Source organism: Ranitomeya variabilis, chromosome 5 (assembly GCF_051348905.1).
Source record: "Ranitomeya variabilis isolate aRanVar5 chromosome 5, aRanVar5.hap1, whole genome shotgun sequence".
In the NCBI taxonomy this organism is placed as follows: domain Eukaryota; kingdom Metazoa; phylum Chordata; class Amphibia; order Anura; family Dendrobatidae; genus Ranitomeya; species Ranitomeya variabilis.
The window spans coordinates 357,002,493-357,022,324 of NC_135236.1; the positions used below are offsets into that span (position 1 = coordinate 357,002,493).

At 41.9% G+C, this 19,832-nt stretch overlaps 1 long non-coding RNA gene across 1 annotated transcript in view; it reads right to left on the reverse strand.

Annotated features, from left to right (window-relative positions):
• Nucleotides 1-7,330: 7,330 nt before the first annotated feature.
• The window catches only part of LOC143773664 (uncharacterized), a 124,205-nt gene continuing 111,703 nt past the window's right edge, over nucleotides 7,331-19,832 (reverse strand). Inside the window, exon 3 of the long non-coding RNA XR_013215289.1 lies at nucleotides 7,331-7,675. This is a non-coding gene — a long non-coding RNA (uncharacterized LOC143773664). The remainder of the gene's footprint in view (nucleotides 7,676-19,832) is intronic.

Genomic DNA, 19,832 nt, shown 5'->3' on the forward strand with positions numbered 1-19,832 from the left:
TACCGAGCGCTGCGGCCCGGGTGTATCCAGCGCATGCGCAGTCAGGAGGTCTGCGAGATCCGGTCTCCACATCACATGACCGGCCGCACAGGAACGGAGTACCCGGCGTAACCTAGGAACCATGGACGCAGAGAGCCGGGGCTCACAGACACAGACCGCGCATGCGCGCTACCAGGGACACAGTGTGGGAGAATAAGTAAGTGATCTAAATGCACATAATATAGTAGATCACACGCAAATAATGCCCAAATTTTTTTATATGGAGCTGGGAAGACAAAAGAAAAAGAGGGGGAATAAACATAAAATTCTATAGTGCGGGCATATATCTGAAGCTGCGTTGTAAATGGCTCAGGTTAATGCCTAAGTGCCTGCACTGGACTAATGGGAAGGGAAGAGGGGGGGAAGGGGGGAGGGAACTTATGCAAAACAGATTTCCACCATATCGATCAACACATATACACTGTGTTCCAAATTATTATGCAAATTGGATTTAAGTGTGATAAAGATTTAATTGTTTTGTTTTCAAATAAACTCGTGGATGGTATTGTGTCTCAGGGCTCAATGGATCACTGAAATCAATCTTAAACACATGGGATAATAAATTTTCCAGGTGATTCTAATTAAAGGAAAACTACTTAAAAATGATGTTCCACATTATTAAGCAGGTCACAGTTTTCAAGTAACATGGGAAAGAAAAAGGATCTCTCTGCTGCTGAAAACATCAAATAGTGCAATGCCTTGGTGAAGGGATGAAAACATTAGAAATTTCCCGAAAACTTAAGCGTGATCATCGTACTGTTAAGAGACTTGTGGCTGTATCTGAGCACAGATGTGTTTGCGCTGATAAAGGCATAATGAGGAAGATTTCTGCCAGGCAAGTTCATCGGATTAAGAGAGCAGCTGCTAAAAAGCCATTACAAAGCAGCAAACAGATATTTGAAGCTGCTGGTGCCTCTGGAGTCCTTCGAACCTCAAGGTGTAGGCTCCTTCAAAGGCTTGCTGTGGTGCATAAACCTACTATTCGGCCACCCTTAAACAGTGTTCACAAGCAGAAATGGTTGCATTGGGCCCACACATACATGAAGACTAATTTCCAAACATTCTTGTTTACTGATAAGTGTTGAGCAACCCTGGATGGTCCAAATGGATGGAGTAGTGGATGGTTGGTGTATGGCCACCATGTCCCAACAAGGCTGCAATAACAGCAAGGAGGTGGAGGAGTCATGTTTTGGGCCGGAATCATGGAGAAACAGCTGGTAGGGCCCTTTAACCCCTTCACGACCTTTGACGCATACGCTGCATCATGAAAGTCGGTGCCAATGCGACCTATGACGCAGCGTATGCGTCATGGAATGATCGCGTCCCTGCAGATCGGGTGAAAGGTTTAACTCCGATTTTACCCGATCTGCAGAGACAGGGGGAGTGGTGCTTCAGCCCAGGGGGGGTGGCTTCACCCCCCCGTGGCTACGATCGCTCTGATTGGCTGTTGAAAGTGAAACTGCCAATCAGAGCGATTTGTAATATTTCACCTAAAAAACTGGTGAAATATTACAATCCAGCCATGGCCGATGCTGCAATATCATCGGCCATGGCTGGAAATACTCAAGTGCCCCCCCCCACACCCACCGATCGCCCCCCCAGTCCTCCGTTATGGGGTCCGGTCCCCTCCGTCCGCCTGCCGGCTCCCCCATCCTCCTGTCCGCTCCCTCCTTGCTCAGATCCCCCCCCTGTGCTCCGATCACCCCCCCTGTGCTCCGATCCACCCCCCCACCACCCCTTCATACTTACCGATCCTCCCGGTGTCCGGCCGTCTCCTCGCTGGGCGCCGCCATCTTGGAAAATGGCGGGCGCATGCTCAGTGCGCCCGCCGAATCTGCCAGTCGGCAGATTCCTTACAAGTACATTTTGATCACTGTGGTAGGTTCTATCACAGCGATCAAAATAAAAAAAATAATAAATAACCCCCCCCCCTTTATCACCCCCATAGGGACAATAATAAAATAAAGAAAATTTTTTTTTTCTTTTTCCACTAGGGTTAGGGTTAGAACTAGGGTTAGAACTAGGGGTAGGGTTAGGGGTAGGGTTAGGGTTACGGGTAGGGTTAGGGGTAGGGTTATGGCATGTGCACACAGAGCGGATCGGCCGCGGATCCGCAGCAGATACGCAGCGGATCGGCAGCGGATCGGCCGCGGATCGGCAGCGGATCGGCAGCGGATCGGCAGCGGATCGGCCGCGGATCCGCAGCGGATCGGCGGCGGATCGGCGGCGGATCGGCGACGGATCAGCCGCGGATCCGCAGCGGATCGGCCGCGGATCCGCAGCGGATCGGCCGCGGATCCGCAGCGGATCGGCCGCGGATCGGCAGCGGATCCGCCGCGGATCGGCCGCGGATCCGCAGCGGATCGGCCGCGGATCCGCAGCGGATTGGCCGCGGATCCGCAGCGGATTGGCCGCTGCGAATTCGAAGCAGTTTTCCATCAGGTTTACAGTACCATGTACACCTAAGGAAAACCAAATCCGCTGTGCTCATGGTGCGGAAAATTCCGTGCAGAAACGCTGCGTTGTATTTTCCGCAGCATGTCAATTCTTTGTGCGGATTCCGCAGCGTTTTACACCTGTTCCTCAATAGGAATCCGCAGGTGAAATCCGCACAAAAAAACACTGGAAATCTGCTGTAAATCTGCAGGTAAAACGCAGTGCCTTTTACCTGCAGATTTTTCAAAAATCGTGCGGAAAAATCTCACACGAATCCGCAACGTGGGCACATAGCCTTAGGGTTAGGGTTGGAATTAGAGTTAGGGTTGGAATTAGGGCTAGGGTTGGAAATAGGGTTAAGATTAGGCTTGTGGTTAGGGTTACGGATAGGGTTAGGGGTGTGTTGGGGTTACAGTTGTGGTTAGGGTTGGGATTAGGGTTACGGTTGGGATTAGGGTTAGGATTAGGGTTGGAATTAGGGTTACGGGTGTGTTGCGGTTAGGGTTGTGGTTAGGGGTGTGTTGGGGTTAGGGTTGTGATTAGGGTTATGGCTACAGTTGGGATTAGGATTAGGGGTGTGTTGGGGTTAGTATTGAAGTTAGAATTGAGGGGTTTCCACTGTTTAGGCACATCAGGGGTCTCCAAACGCAACATGGCGCCACCATTGATTCCAGCCAATCTTGCGTTCAAAAAGTCAAATGGTGCTCCCGCCCTTCCAAGCCCCGACGTGCGCCCAAACAGTGGTTTACCCCCACATTTGGGGTACCAGCGTACTCAGGACAAACTGGGCAACAACTGTTGGGGTCCAATTTCTCCTGTTACCCTTGCAAAAATAAAAAATTACTTGCTAAAACATAATTTTTGAGGAAAGAACAATTATTTTTTATTTTCACGGCTCTGCGTTATAAACTTCTGTGAAGCACTTGGGGGTTGAAAGTGCTCACCACACATCTAGATTAGTTCCTTGGGGGTCTAGTTTCCAAAATGGGGTCACTTGTGGGGTGTTTCTACTGTTTAGGCACATCAGGGGCTCTGCAAATGCAATGTGACGCCCGCAGACCATTCCATCAAAGTCTGCATTTCAAATGTCACTACTTCCCTTCCGAGCCCTGACGTGTGCCCAAACAGTGGTTTACCCCCACATATGGGGTATCAGCGTACTCACAACAAACTGGGCAACAAATATTGTGGTCCAAATTCTCCTGTTACCCTTGTGAAAATAAAAAATTGCTTGCTAAAACATCTTTTTTGAGGAAAGAAAAATGATTTTTTATTTTCACGGCTCTGCGTTGTAAACTTCTGTGAAGCACTTGGGGATTGAAAGTGCTCACCACACATCTAGATTAGTTCCTTGGGGGGTCTAGTTTCCAAAATGGGGTCACTTGTGGGGGGTTTCTACTGTTTAGGCATATCAGGGGCTCTGCAAACGTAACATGATGCCCGCAGACCATTCCATCAAAGTCTGCATTCCAAAACGTCACTACTTCCCTTCCGAGCCCCGGCATGTGCCCAAACAGTGGTTTACCCCCACATATGGGGTATCAGCGTACTCAGGAGAAACTGGACAACAACTTTTGGGGTCCAATTTCTCCTGTTACTCTTGCAAAAATAAAAAATTCTGGGCTAAAAAAATATTTTTGAGGAAAGGAAACACGTTTATTATTTTCACGGCTCTGCGTTATAAACTTCTGTGAAGCACTTGGGGGTTCAAAGTGCTCACCACACATCTAGATAAGTTCCTTGGGGGTCTAGTTTCCAAAATGGGGTCACTTGTGGGGAGTTCCTACTGTTTAGGCACATCAGGGGCTCTGCAAACGCAACCTGACGCCCGCAGAGCATTCCATCAAAGTCTGCATTTCAAAACGTCACTACTTCCCTTCCGAACCCCGACGTGTGCCAAAACAATGGTTTACCCCCATATGTGGGGTATCAGCGTACTCAGGAGACACTGGACAACAACTTTCGGGGTCCAATTTCTCCTGTTACCCTTGGGAAAATAAAAAATTGTGGGCTAAAAAATCATTTTTGAGAAAAGAAAAATTATTTTTTATTTTCATGGCTCTGCGTTATAAACTTCTGTGAAGCACTTGGCGGTTCAAAGTGCTCACCACACATCTAGATTAGTTCCTTTGGAGGTCTAGTTTCCAAAATGGGGTCACTTGTGCTGGAGCTCCAATGTTTAGGCACACAGGGGCTCTCCAAACGCGACATGGTGTCCGCTAATGATTGGAGCTAATTTTCCATTCAAAAAGCCAAATGGCGTGCCTTCCCTTCCGAGCCCTGCCGTGCGCCCAAACAGTGGTTTACCCCCACATATGGGGTATCATCGTACTCAGGACAAACTGGACAACAACATTTGGGGTCCAATTTCTCCTATTATCCTTGTGAAAATAAAAAATTCTGGGCTAAAAATAATTTTTGAGAAAAGAAAAATTATTTTTTTATTTTCACGGCTCTGCGTTATAAACTTCTGTGAAGCACCTGGGGGTTGTAAGTGCTCACTATGCATCTAGATAAGTTCCTTGGGGGGTCTAGTTTCCAAAATGGGGTCACTTGTAGGGGAGCTCCAATGTTTAGGCACACAGGGGCTCTCCAAACGCGACATGGTGTCCGCTAACGATTGGAGCTAATTTTCCATTCAAAAAGTCAAATGGCACGCCTCCCCTTCCGAGCCTTGCCGTGCACCCAAACAGTGGTTTACCCCCACATATGAGGTATCGGCATACTCAGGAGAAATTGCCCAACAAATTTTAGGATCCATTTTATCCTGTTGCCCATGTGAAAATGAAAGAATTGAGGCTAAAAGAAATTTTGTGTGAAAAAAAAGTACTTTTTCATTTTTGCGGATCAATTTGTGAAGCACCTGGGGGTTTAAAGTGCTCACTATGCTTCTAGATAAGTTCCTTGGGGGGTCTAGTTTCCAAAATGGGGTCACTTGTGGGGGAGCTCCAATGTTTAGGCACACGGGGGCTCTCCAAACGTGACATGGTGTCCGCTAAAGATTGGAGCCAATTTTTCATTCAAAAAGTCAAATGGCGCTCCTTCCCTTTCGAGCCCTGCCGTGCGCCCAAACAGTGGTTTACCCCCACATATGAGGTATCAGCGTACTCAGGACAAATTGGACAACAACGTCCGTGGTCCAGTTTCTCCTTTTACCGCTGGGGAAAATAAAAAAATTGTTGCTAAAAGATCATTTTTGTGACTAAAAAGTTAAATGTTCATTTTTTACTTCCATGTTGCTTCTGCTGCTGTGAAACACCTGAAGGGTTAATAAACTTCTTGAATGTGGTTTTGAGCACCTTGAGGGGTGCAGTTTTTAGAATGGTGTCACTTTTGGGTATTTTCAGCCATATAGAACCCTCAAAATGACTTCAAATGTGAGGTGGTCCCTAAAAAAAATGGTTTTGTAAATTTTGTTGTAAAAATGAGAAATCACTGGTCAAATTTTAACCCTTATAACTTCCTAGCAAAAAAAAAAATTGTTTCCAAAATTGTGCTGATGTAAAGTAGACATGTGGGAAACGTTATTTATTAACTATTTTGTGTCACATAACTCTCTGGTTTAACAGAATAAAAATTCAAAATGTGAAAATTGCGAAATTTTCAAATTTTTTGCCAAATTTCCATTTTTTTCACAAATAAACTCAGAAATTATCGACCTAAATTTACCACTAACATGAAGCCCAATATGTCACGAAAAAACAGTCTCAGAATCGCTAGGATCCGTTGAAGCGTTCCGGAGTTATTACCTCATAAAGGGACACTGGTCAGAATTGCAAAAAATGGCAAGGTCATTAAGGCCAAAATAGGCTGGGTCATGAAGGGGTTAAGGTTCATGAAGGTGTGAAAATGACCTCTGCAAAGTATATAGAGTTTCTGACTGACATCTTTCCTCCATGGTATAAAAAGCAGAAATGTGCCTTCAGGAGCAAAATCATCTTCATGCATGACAAAGCACCATCTCATGCTGCAAAGAATACCTCTGAGTCATTGGCAGCTATGGGCATAAAGGAGATAAACTCATGGTGTGGCCACCATCTTCCCCTGGCCTCAACCCTATAGAGAACCTTTGGAAAAAGATCTATGAGGGTGGGAGGCACTTCACATCAAAACAGCAGCTCTGGGAGGCTATTCTGACTTCATGCAAAGACATACAAGCAGAAACTCAATGGATGCAGGAATTGTGAAGGTGATATCAAAGAAGGGTTCCTATGGTAACATGTAACTTGGCCTGTTAGGATGTTTTGGAGTTAAATAGCTTTTTGTTCAGTGAATGTGACCTCCTAATGCTGCAAATTCAACAAATGAGCATTTTCAGTTCTTTATAACATATCAAATGTTTAGAAATTCTACTGTGCCTAATAATTTGGAACAGTGCATTTTAAGTTTTTATTCATTTTGGAGATTATACTGTTATCATTGGGAGGTTTCTTCAATAAAATTCGATGTATACTCTAACGGGTGATTACTTTTATTAGACTGACTGTCATTTGCACCAACCATTTAGGAAAATCAGAGAAAAATGTCATTTGCATAATAATTTGGAACATAGTGTATATTATATATTGAATTTTTGGAAAATATATATACAGTATATATATATATATATATATATATATATATATATATATATATAGCATAATATATATCTGTTGCTTGTTTTAATGCCAATACAATGTCAGTAGATAAGCAAGCAAAATTAAGCAAAAAAATATAATAAAAAAGTTTATATATATATATATATATATATATATATATATATATATATATATATATATATATATATATATATATATATATAGTGAAAAATGAAAATAAAGGATAACAAAGAAAAAATATAAAAAATAAAAAATAATAAAGTTAAATAGAAAACTAAAAAAATAAAAAATAACTAATAAATAATAAAAATAATAAAAAATTATATAATAAATAATAATAAAGATGAAAACAAATATAATCAAAAATTATATGGAAGGATGAAAAGTAGTGATATATAAGCAAAAAATTATAAAAATAATAACTGAAAAGTTTTTTCTTTCTCCTTCGTCTTTTTTTGATCTTCTTTTGCCTTTTTGCTCCTTATTTGTTGTTCGTAGACTTCATCAGATATATTGTGTTCTTTAGTCCGGACTTCCAGCATGACCGACAGGAATACTACGTATAAGGTCCACAGTCCGCCCAAGGTAAATAAAATGTAAAACTAAAATCAATATATAAAAAATTGAATATTAAAAATTTTTAAAAACCACAAAAGAATAAAAGACAAATTAAAAGGTTACACAACGGTTTACAAAAAAGGTGCAAAACTAAGATTTTCATTTAATCCTTTAGGTGAGACCGTATTAAGGGTCCATATCCATTTTGTTTCTTTTCTCGCCAAAGCCATGCTTATTTCGCCACCTCTCTCATTAGTTTTAACCATGTCTATGCCGGTTACCCTCAACAAAGAAGTGTCACATTCATGATATAGTTTAAAATGTTTCGGGATAGTTTTTAAAGAGGATATATCCTCCACTCCTTTGGCATCTACAATTCCCAAAACATGTTCTCTGGTGCGTACCTTAAGTTGTCTGGTTGTCATTCCCACGTACACCAGAGAACATGGGCAAGTGGCATGGTATATTACAGCTTTAGAGGTGCAGGTAATAAACTGTTTGATTTTTTATGTGGCAGTGCCATTATGGTTGCAAGATGTGTCAGTTCTCTTGATGTTAGTACATGCGACACAGTGGCCGCATGGTTTGCAGCCAGGTACTGCCTTAGTACTCATGAGGAATGACGGAATTTCCGAGTTGTATGAATAATGGCTTCTTACTAGTTGGTCCTTCAAATTTCTGGATCTACGGTAAGTTATATTACACGTCTCACCAATGTATTGTGTTAGGATCAGTTTTTAAGATTGCCCATGATTTATTTATATATGTTCTCGTTAACTCAGTTTGACCATGGTATTGTGTAATGTATCTTACTACCCTATTTGATTTGTGTGGCTTGCTCCCATAAAGGGCTTGATGTCTTGTTATGTGCTTAGCACGATTATATCCCTTCTTAACTGAATGCTTGCTATATCCCCTTTCCAGAAATCTTTCTTTAAGGTTCAAAGCTTGACTTTCGAAATCTGCCTCATTCGTACAGATCCTTCATAGGTGCAAAAATTGGCCTATCGGGATCGATTTGATCATGGTAGGTGGGTGTGATGAGGAGGCATGTAAAAGGGAATTGACCGCCATTGATTTCCGAAAGATATTGGTGTATAGGCAGCCGCTCTCATCCCTATGTATACCCACATCCAAAAATTCAATAAATTTAGTATCACACTTGTAGGTTAGATGGATGTTCAAATGATTCTGGTTTAATTGTTCCATAAAAATATGAAGCGAATCCATGGAACCCTGCCAAATGAAAAATATATCATCCATGAACCGCACCCAAAGAGGGATGCAGTCCATTGATGATACAGGCTCAATGTGAAGTAGGTCTCTCTCCCACAGCCCCAGGAACAAGTTGGCGTATGACGGGGTAGAGGGACCCCTTAAAAAGAAAGACATTTTTTGTTAATGAAAACTCAAGCATACTTATAACAAATTGTCTCATGGATGTGGGTATACATGAGGAATTTAGGAAGTATTCTGCCGCCCGGATGCCATCACTGTGACGGATGTTGGTGTACAGGCTCTCGACGTCACAAGACACCAAGAGCGTGTCGTCACCAACATAGAGGCTATCTATCTTTTTCAAGAGTTCATTAGTGTCTTTTATAAATGAGGGCAAATTCTCAACCAAAGGTTGTAATTTTGAGTCGATAATTTTATTTATTTTTTCAAGGTAGTTACCACATTCAGATATGATGGGTGTTATGGACTGGTGATTTAGGAACGACATGCGACTAGCTCTGAGCAGGTGGTAACTATACGGATCGCAGTTCCTGATCTTAACACAACACTAGAAGTAGCCGTGGGATGTTCCTGTCACTCCCTGGACACCTCGTCACAGCCGGAGAACTAGCTACCCCTAAAGGTAGAAACAGGAAAGCTATCTTGCCTCAGAGAGAATCCCCAAAGGATAGACAGCCCCCCACAAATAATGACTGTGAGTGGAGAAGGAAATGACATACACAGAATGAAACAATATTTAGCAAAGGAGGCCACTTCCAGCTAGATAGATAGTACAGGATAGAACACTGTGCGGTCAGTAATAAAAACTAGAAAAAGTCCACCGCAGAGAAATGCAAAAATCTCCACACCTGACTAAAGGTGTGGAGGGAAAAATCTGCTGCCCAGAGCTTCCAGCTTAGCTGAATAGATCCATACTGATAAGCTGGACAAATGAGCAAAACATAGAATGTGCTGAACAATAAAGTCCACAACAAGAGGACTGCAAAAGGACAAGCAAGGACTTATCTTTGCTGAACAGGTCAGAGTGTCAGGGAAATCCAAAAGAGCCATGACTCCAAGCAGGAACAATTGACAACTGGCATTGATTGAGGGATAAGGCCAGACTAAAATAGCCGAGCCAGAAAGATGATCAGTGGAAGCAGCTGCTGATGCTAAATCCAAGAAGCAGCCATACCACTCAAAACCACCGGAGGGAGCCCAAGAGCAGAACTCACAAAAGTGCTACTTACAACCACCGGAGGGAGCCCAAGAGCAGAATTCACAACAGATGGGTCTACCTGGTGGAATTTTTTGGTCTTTGTGAACCTTTGGTAATAAGTAAAATGTCGACACAGTTGGTTCAGGTACTTGAAGGGCTGTATGCAGATCCTTGCTAATAATCCCTGTATCGAGAGCATCTTTTAAAACCACCGAGAGTTCAGCTCTAAATTTTCCCAGGGGGTTGAATGTCAATTTCTTATCATACACATTATCTCTTAGTTGTCGGAATGCCTCAGATTCATACATCTGTTTGGGCCAGATCACAACATTGCCCTCCTTGTCAGCCGGTTTAATTACCACATCATTTAATTGTTCCAAATTTTTTAAGGCCATTTTTTCGGTCCTATCAAGGTTATCCATAGATGGAAAACGAGGGATTTTGTCAAATTCTCTACTCACTGTTTTGACAAAAGTATCAATGGTGGGACAGGCTGACAAAGGGGGGAAATTTACGAGATCTGGGCCGAATGGATGACGGGATCTTACCTCCTAATGGTTCATTGTGCTCTTGGGCTAATTCATCCAAAATCTCTAGTGCCTCCTGCTCCGCCTCTGTTGGGAATAATTTAAACAATTCTTCATTGTGAAAATATTTTTTAAACATTAATTTCCTGGCAAACAGATGTAAGTCTTTGATAGCTACAAACTTATCAAATTGTGCCATAGGGCAAAACGTGAGACCTTTTTTCAGAACATTTATTTCAGTTTCGGATAAAGCATAATTACTTAAGTTAATCACCTTCAAACTGTTTCTCTCTGGAGTTTGTCTAAAATTCCGTTTAACCAGTGCATATCGGGGTTCACGCTTTCATTTAGGGGTGGAAACTATAGAAGCCAGAGTGGAAACAGAGGCAGATGAGGAGGCACCAGACACATCTACTATAGCTTGATTTGATGAGGTAGAGTCAATCCGATTACATACATTATCCTCCTGTTGATTCTTACCCCACCTATAAATTCTTCCACTGGAGAAGTCCTTTTGGTCTCTTGTTAATTTACTTCTCTGAGTGGTTTGGATATCTTTTATCCACTGGTCCATCTGTTTTTCCAGTAGACCATCAATAGATGATAGTTGCTCAGCTGACAAGCAATTTTTAGCTTTAACATACACTTCATCCAGGGATTTATCAATAGTGACTATATTATTTGAGTTATATTTTACTAATAATTCCATCAGTTGTCTAGAGGCAGTATTGCATACACCTTCCCAACTTCCAATGAATTCCTCATCAGTAACAGGAAATGCAGGGGTTACGTGTATCCTTAATCCCCTAGGGATTAATTGGCGCTGAATATAATTTTCTAGGAAGGCCTTACTCCACCAGGCTCGGGTTCTCTTATACGTTAAGTTCTTAATAGTTTTAAAAAATTCATCAAATTGCAAACCGTCAGTAACCACAATATTCGCTTTGCCATTCGAAAATACTGCATTAATCTGTCCCTGCTATGACAACTCTCTGGTTTTGAAGTCCATATCCAGATAGTACAGAAAAAGACCTGTGCAGAACACAACAATAAACAATTAGATTATACACAGTATACCCTTATTCAATCCTCAAAATTTATGCCTCTGATATATATATCTTCCCAAAATTAACAAATAAACTCGTAATTAGGGTGTACTGTGAGAGCAACAGTAAAAACCACTGTGATAAGGAACACAATTACCGAACCACCATGGAACAAGGAAATCACCAGAAAGTCTTAAAGCTTAGGGATCTTTGTAATAAGCCTTTATTTATAGAAATGGCAACAATATATAAAAAAATTTTTTTAAAAGAATATAAAACGATAATACAAATATACCGCAAGGACAGGATTACATGATACCCATACTCAAAAGAGTACCTCCAATACAGGAAAAATCCTTATATTTTCTTTTTAAATTGTGTACGTAATAAGGTGCAAAGAGTATAAGGTGCAATAGCCATATAAGGAACGTGTGTACCAATTACAAATGTTAAAACACTATATATGTGAAAATTACATAAAAAATTCCAATAGCATTTGTGAAAAAAGCTCAATAGCATTTGTGAAAAAAGTGCCAAATGTGCCAAAAAAAGAAATTGTGCACTATAAAAGTAATTATAAGAAATGACAACAGACTTATTATAAAGTGCCTCGGTGCATAGACCTATATAAGGTCTGTAGGCAAATAACCATACACAACAGTCTGAAACCACAGCGGTATCACTTATATATCTACCTGGGGGGTATATTGGGTCCTGAACCTGCGGGCGCCCGACGCGCGTTTCGGATATGTTTCCTTCGTCAGGGGGTAATCGTTAATGGTCTAGAGAGGTTTTTATAGTGTGGGCTTACCGAGCGCTGCGGCCCGGGTGTATCCGGCGCATGCGCAGTCAGGAGGTCTGCGAGTTCCGGTCTCCACGTCACATGACAGGCCGCACAGGAACAGAGTACCCGGCGTAACCTAGGAACCATGGACGCAGAGAGCCGGGGCTCACAGACACAGACCGCGCATGCGCGTTACCAGGGACACAGTGTGGGAGAAAAAGTAAGTGATCTAAATGCACATAATATAGTAGATCACACACAAATAGCAAATAATGCCCAAATTTTTTTATATGGAGCTGGGAGGACAAAAGAAAAAGAGGGGGAATAAACATAAAATTCTATAGTGCGGGCATATATCTGAAGCTGCGTTGTAAATGGCTCAGGTTAATCATATCATATGGATACCTAAGTTCCTATACACATAGTTCCTAGTGATGACTATGTAGGGTGTAAGTGGGGAGAACACCTTTTCATTGTGTATGCCGAATATGATATCTCATCAATGAGACCGCTAATATGAGGCATACAGGTAGGACTGGTGTAACATTCATATCATCTGTATATATTAGTAGGTCATATACGTCCTGAGGGTGACAGATTCGAATCCACATTTGATTATAACATATTTCCATGTACTGCTCTCAGCCCTTAGCAAATCAAGAGTTAATGCCTTTTACAGTGGGGGGAGTTACTATCTTATTCATTATAACTTTTCTAAATGAGTTCAATTATCAACAGCTTTCACTGTTCTGCCTGTAAGAACCCATCACATAACAAGAAACATGTTTAAATGGTTAGGTAGGTTGTCAAGGGATGGAAAGCAATTTTTTTTTTTCCTTCAAAGTCAAAGGACTTTGTTGGATATCGCAGTTTATCTCCATTCAAGTGAATAGAGCTGACTTGCATTACCAAATCCAATACAAAAAAAGGGATCAAAACATTGTATCGGTTCCAAAATGATGCCTGGTACTTAATGATAATTCAGCTCACTAAGCAAAAAAGCTATATTTACACAAACTGTTATATTTTTCTACTTTAAAAAAAACTAAAGCTATAAAACAATAAAAAATATTATTTAAATGTAATGTAAAAATTAAACATTTATTTAAATGTACTGTAAAAATTAAACCTGACCAACAATGTCAAAAATGCATTTTCATTTTAAACCATACAGCTCTCTTTTCCATTTTTAAAGTACCATGTACTGTACATTAAATAGTGGCATTACAAATTACTTAAATAATACACGCTATAGCTCTTGGAAGACAAGGCTGAAAAAAGTTAAAATGAAAAATGGCTGCAGCAGGAAAGGACTTAAACCTTTATTTTTTGCTGATACCAATATACCTCTTTAATAATAAAATGTCTACAATTTATTTGTACAGCTTACTGGAAAAAATTACAGAGGATAGAATTATCTCAATTTTTATATATACTATAGAAAGTTACTTTGGGATATCACAGTTAGAATCTGATTGAGTAGACAATTAAATAGCATTTTGAATTGTATTATGAGTTTAGCATCCATACGGGTTCTTACAATTTGACACTGTGAGCACTCAGACATCCTGGTTTCAAGATTGATCTTTATATCTCACAGCACGCGATTTAAAGGTCCTGTAATATCTTGAGTCTACATATCTTTTCTTCTTCTCTCCACAGGAATCAATGTATCTTCTATCACATAATTAAATACTTGCAAACACCAAAGAGGACTTGTCACATATTCTTTCAGTCTTAATGGTTTCTAATATTCATAAGTTCAATCTTGAGTACTATTTCTGTTTTTACAGATATGGCTGTGTCTGAGTTCATGATTTTTTGTTTGGCAGTAATGAAGGTTTCCATCTTTGTGTCTGATTTTGAGATATAATAAAGCAAGTTTTCAGCACTGGAACACATTTATCAAAGTATTTAAGCCAACTGTCTGTGGTAAGAACATTGACAAACATCAATATGAAATATATTAAGGAGACGTATAAGCCAAGAATTTCAGCCCTTTTTTGTTAGGCTGAAATTGCCCCTCTCAGCTTATACTCAAGTCATACCCAGGGGTCGGCAGGGAAGGGGGAGCAGTAGCTGTCTAATAATACTCACCTGATCCTGGCGCGATCCCTGGACGTCCCTGGTTCTCCGGGTGCCGGCAGCTTCTTCCTGTAGTGAGCGGTCACATGGTACTGCTCATTACAGTGATGAATATGGACTCCCATAGGGGTGAAGCCGCATATTCATTACTGTAATGAGCGGTACCATGTGACCGCTCAATACAGGAAGAAGCTGCCAGCGCCGGAGTACCAGGGATTGCACCGCGCCAGGAGCATTTGTTCCCCCTTCCACCGATGGCTGCCGCTGTGTCTTCCCCATCCTCTGCATTGACGCTCAGGTCAGAGGGCGCGGTGACGCGATTAGTGTGCGTGCCGCCCTCTGCCTGAACGTCAGTGCACAGGATGGGGAAGACACAGCGGCAGCCGTCGGTGGATCGCGGACCAGTAAATATAGCAAGTGCCGGGGGCCTGAGAGGTGAGTATGTCTTTTTTTTTATCGCAGCAAAAGCATATGGGGCAAATGTCTGTATGGAGCATCTTATGGGGCCATGTGCAGCGATATATGTTGGCAAATATCTGTATGGAGCATCTTATTGGGCCATATGCAGCATTATATGGGGCAAATATCTGAATAGGGCACTGTGCAGCATTATATGGGGCAAATATCTGTATGGAGCATCTTATGTAGCCATGTGCAGCATTATATGGGGAAAATATCTGTATGGGGCCATGTGCAGCATTATATGGGGCAAATATCTGTATGGGGCCACGTGCAGCATTATATGGGGCAAATATCTGTATGGGGCCATGTGCAGCATTATATGGGGCAAATATCTGTATGGGGCAATGTGCAGCATTATATGGGGCAAATATCTGTATGGAGCCATGTGCAGCATAATGTGGGGCAAATATCTCTATGGGGCCATGTGCAGCATTATATGGGGCAAATATCTCTATGGAGCATCTTATGGGGCCATAATCAGCATTTGTGGAGCATTATATGGGGCAAATGTGTCTATGGAGCATCTTATGGGGCCATTATTAACCGTTGTGCAGCATTATATGGGGCATATTTTAATATGGAGCATCTTATGGGGTCTATCAAAAACTTTATGGAGCATTACATGAGGCGTATTTTGTATGGAGCATCTTATGGGGCCCATCATGAACTGTCTGGAGCATTATATGGGGCTCCTGATTCAATATGGATATTCAAAAACACTTAACCTACTGATATCTCAATTAATTTTACTTTTATTGGTACCTATTTTTATTTTTGAAATTTACCGGTAGCTGCTGCATTTTCCACACTAGGCTTATACTAGAGTCATTAAGTTTTCCCAGTTTTTTTGTGGCAAAATTAGGGGGGTCGGCTTATACTAGGGTCGGCTTATACTCGAGTATATACGGTAATTCTTTATACCTACAAAGGCTGTTCATACATTAAATCCTCGTGTTCTAGATTACCTCACAAAATGGACAAAAGTATACAATATTATCAAAAGTATTGGGGCACCTACACACTACACCTATAGTAGGTTTTATGACATCCCATTCCAAAAACATAGGTATCCATAATATTTAGTTGGTCCACCTTACAGAACTAATAACTTCCACTCTTCTGGGAAGGTTTTTTAAAGATTTTAGAGCGTATCTGTGAAAATTTTTGCCCAATTATCCAGAAGAACGTTTGTGAGATTAGACCCTGTTATTGTATGAGATTCTAGCTTATCTTAAAGGTTTTCTACAGAGTTGAAATGGGAGATCTGTGTGGGTCATTCAAGTTCTTCCATACCAAACTCACCCAAGCAAACACTTATGGACTTCATTTTGTGCACTGGACCAAAATCAGGCGCAAACAGAAAAAAGTCTTCTCCAAACTATTCCCACATGATTGGAGGCATACAGTTATCCAAAAACGGTGGCTCAGTGGTTAGCATTGCAGCGCTGGAGTCCTGGGTTCAAATCCCACCAAGGACAACATCTGCAAGGAGTTTGTATGTTCTCCCCGTGTTTGCGTGGGTTTCCTCCGGGTTCTCCGGTTTCCTCCCACATTCCAAAGACATACTGATAGGGAATTTAGATTGTGAGCCCCATTGGGGACAGTGATGATAATGTGTGCAAACTGTAAAGCGCTGCGGAACATGTTAGCACTATATAAAGATTATTATTATTATAAAGATTATTAAAATGTCTTGGTGTGCTGGAGCATTAAGATTTTCTTAAACTGTTACTATGTGGCCTAGACCAACACTTAAAAATAACCACATAGATTTGTCACTCCTCCACCAAACCTTTACAGTTTGCACTTAGGCAAGCATCATTCTCATGCCATTACCTATATCCTGAATCATCCTTTCATTGTTTACCAAAGTCCCAATATTTTTTTCAAATAGTATATAAATAATTTTCCCCAGAGCTACTTTTATAAAATATGAGCTATCATTAATAATTTTTCTGGAAAGGACTAATAGGATTCAAGACTTCTCATAAACCAGTGAGATTGGTTATCCGGATGCACCTATATAAAGCAGTCACAAAACACATGGTAAATTCTATGACTTAGGCTGGGATTACACATATGCGAGATACGGCTGAGTCTCGCAGGTGAAAACCCAGCTTTGGCACCGGCACTCCGGAGCAGAGCGTGCAGCTCCATGTGTTGCTGTGCTGCTGCTGCATGCTCCGCTCCGGAGTGCCGGCGCCAGAGCTGGGTTTTCACCTGCAAGACTGGGCCGTATGTCGCATATGTGTGATCCCGGCCTTATACTGTATGATCATTCCTTAAGAATTGTCCATTTACAGAAATATTTTTTCATTATTATTCATATGTGATGGACAAAAAAGTGATTTTGCTACTTCATATTTGATTGATTGACAGCTGTACATGTCAAAGGAAGCATATTTTAAACTGTTATTAATTCTACATAGAAAAGCTTTTAATAAAATGTCAGTTTGTAGTTTTTCATGTCATTTTATAAAAGCTCAAACATATAGTTGTAGATAACTATTCATTATATTCTCATTTGAAGCACAATCTGTTGCTCAAAAATGAAAAAGAACATATATTTCCATCACATTTTACAACAAATTATATAAGGAAGATGTATATTGTCTTACTGCAGGGAAATCAGAACATTTTGTACACCAATATACTAAACAATGGAGATATACCGTATATACTCGAGTATAAGCCGACCCGAGTATAAGCCGACCCCCCTAATTTTGCCACAAAAAACTGGGAAAACTTATTGACTCGAGTATAAGCCTAGGGTGGAAAATGCAGCAGGTACTGGTGAATTTCAAAATTAAAAATAGATACTCCATACCATTCATTATGGCCCCATAGATCCTCCACATAAAGCTGTGCCACATATAATGCTCTGCACCGTTCATTATGGCCCCATAGATGCTCCACATAAAGCTGTGCCATATATACAATGCTCTGCACCGTTGCCCCATAGATACTCCACATAAAGCTGTGCCATATATATAATGCTCTGCACCGTTGCCCCATAGCTGTGCCATATATATAGTGCTCTGCACTGTTGCCCCATAGCTGTGCCATATATATAGTGCTCTGCACCATTGCCCCATAGCTGTGCCATATAGTGCTCTGCACAGTTGCCCCATAGCTGTGCCATATAGTGCTCTGCACCGTTGCCCCATAGCTGTGCCATATAGTGCTCTGCACCGTTGCCCCATAGCTGTGCCATATAGTACTCTGCACCGTTGCCCCATAGATGTGCCATATAGTGCTCTGCACCGTTGCCCCATAGATAGCTGTGCCATATAGTGCTCTGCACTGTTGCCCCATAGATAGCTGTGCCATATAGTGCTCTGCACCGTTGCCCCATAGCTGTGCCATATATATAATGCTCTGCACCGTTGCCCCATAGATAGCTGTGCCATATAGTGCTCTGCACCGTTGCCCCATAGCTGTGCCATATATATAGTGCTCTGCACCGTTGCCCCATAGCTGTGCCATATAGTGCTCTGCACCGTTGCCCCATAGCTGTGCCATATAGTGCTCTGCACCGTCCATTATTGTCCCATAGCTGTGCCATATAGTGCTCTGCACCGTCCATTATTGCCCCATAGCTGTGCTGCTGCAATAAAATAATAAAACACATACTCACCTGTCTTGCTTGCAGCTCCTCGGCGCCATCTTCCCGGCGTCTCTCTGCACTGACTGATCAGGCAGAGGGCGGCACGCACACTATATGCGTCATCGCGCCCTCTGACCTGCACAGTCAGTGCGGAGAGACGCCGGGAAGATGGCGCGGCGCCCGGCGTGTGGAATGAGGACAGGTGAATATGACATACTTACCTGCTCCCGGCGTCCCGCTCCTTCCCCCGGACAGCTGGTCTTCGGTGCCGCAGCCTCTTCCTCTATCAGCGGTCACCGGCACCGCTGATTAGAGAAATGAATTATGTGGCTCCGCCCCTATGGGAGGTGGAGCAGCCTATTCATTTCTCTAATGAGCGGTCCCATGTGACCGCTGAACAGGGGAAGAGGCTGCTGCACCCGGAGACCTTGGGACGGGCAGGGGGAGCGCCAGGAGCGCCGGAACTAGGTGAGTATGCCTCAGCGCCCTCTCCCCCTCACCCGCCGACCCTGCCACCGATCATGACTCGAGTATAAGCCGAGAGGGGCACTTTCAGCCCAAAAATTTGGGCTGAAAATCTCGGCTTATACTCGAGTATATACGGTAAGATCAAATATCATCCAGACTATGGGGCTCACAAAAAATGGTATCCATTTAGATTAAATATTTTTACAGCAAAATGCAAAAGGAACGGACATAATATTTTGGCCCTAATTCATCAAAGTCAGTATGCTGAAAATCTGACCTAAAACTGTTTGAAAATTTTTTGCGCGGACCTGCACAAAGATGTTGCAACTTTTGCCATTACCACCCCAGTTTCAGCGAGTTTTGTAAAATGGCTATAGCTGGGGTGGGATGGGATCAGGACTGGATCATGGAGATGCCAGCTTGTCTAGTTCATGAAAAGCTGTAGCATATTTACAACACAAATCTCATTTCAGTCCCTGGACTAGAATAAAATTTATGATACAGAGCATAGAGGGGACGAGACCTTTAAGACTCTCTTAATTCATTAAAAAGTGAATGCCTCTTAATGAATCAGAAGCATCTGACTCTAGAACATTTGGTGCGACATGAACAATGCCAGTCTTGAGGATTTTCAGCTGAGGATTTAAAAATAAAGCTAAAATAAACATTTTAATACCATGGTTTACATGTTTACCAGTTATCACATTGCATCAGCAGTCTGCACTTATCATATGTGCATGAAAGGCTAGTGTGGCACCCCAGGAGTCCGGTTGCCACAGTGGCAT